At 37.7% G+C, this 1,195-nt stretch overlaps 1 non-coding gene across 1 annotated transcript; it reads left to right on the top strand.

Moving 5' to 3' along the window:
- Positions 1–284: 284 nt before the first annotated feature.
- Positions 285–357, top strand: TRNAK-UUU (transfer RNA lysine (anticodon UUU)). The gene has a single exon. It is a non-coding gene; the product is annotated as a tRNA-Lys (tRNA).
- Positions 358–1,195: the final 838 nt, after the last annotated feature.

The raw sequence follows: 1,195 nt of genomic DNA on the forward strand, positions 1-1,195 counted from the left end.
TCCACACCCTGTTCAAAATCTGCGCCAACCCAAACTAAATTTTGACTGTTGCCGCCCGGAGGTGGCTAGTTTGTTGTGCACCCCTTTTCCATCCTGTGAGCGGTAGCGTAAAAAAAGTATTACAGATGGCACAAAAAATCCTATTTCGTACTCATTGCGGAGGGGGCTGTTTTGTAGTACAATTTAATTTGAATACCTTCGACATCCCATCCTGCCATCTCATCCATCCTTTTCAGTTTAATAATAAGTGCAATTTTCTGAATCATCGCCCAATTGTACTCCAAGCCCGGATAGCTCAGTCGGTAGAGCATTAGGCTTTTAACCTAAGGGTCCAGGGTTCGAGTCCCTGTTCGGGCGAGTTGTTTTAGTCAGTAGAAAAAATATATAATACATATTCTATAAAGATTTTGTACATAAAATTTAAAAAATCTTTGCCCACACACTTTACACTTAACGTCATCTAGATCGCCACACAAGCAGAGCTGCCAGAGACACAACTGTGGGTACTTATGGTTTACTTAACAACCCATCCTCCTGTATATATAGTACTTTTTGTAACTATGTCGACCATCGTACATATATTGGCGTAATAGGCAATTAGATAGTAGAATTTGGTACTATTCACTTTATAGAGCGTGGGAAAACTAAAAACCAAACTTAAATATTCCTAGGTCTAGTATAGCACATATAACACATTAAACTCGCAATTTATCTTGTGCTACCCACTCCCCCAATATTTGTGCCTGAAGAGCGCCATCCCCTTCTCGACGGAAGGGCAACTACAGACCTGAAGATTTCCTTCTGGACACCTCACACCATTATAGACGGGTCTACTAGCTGAAGTGACGTGGACGTGTCAATTGTTCTTTAACTAGACCACCACCTACAAAACAGCTAAACTGTTCCACAATTGTTTAACATTAATCATTGTAGACAAACCATTAGTAATGAATGTGAGCCAATCGATTAATTTCGATTAGGCTATATTAATAAAGACCCAACTTGTGTAGAAAGCCACTTGTGGGAAAATTTGAATCATACAATTCACTTTAGAACCATACAGTCCACTTTAGAATCATACAGTCCGCTATTGAAATAAAGTAATAAATAAATTAATAATTAAACTATAAATAATTAAATGAACTAGTAATTGTAATTAAAATAAATAAATCCCTAAAGTTAGATTTCCCCACAA

This window comes from Procambarus clarkii, chromosome 25 (genome assembly GCF_040958095.1).
Source record: "Procambarus clarkii isolate CNS0578487 chromosome 25, FALCON_Pclarkii_2.0, whole genome shotgun sequence".
Classification (NCBI taxonomy): domain Eukaryota; kingdom Metazoa; phylum Arthropoda; class Malacostraca; order Decapoda; family Cambaridae; genus Procambarus; species Procambarus clarkii.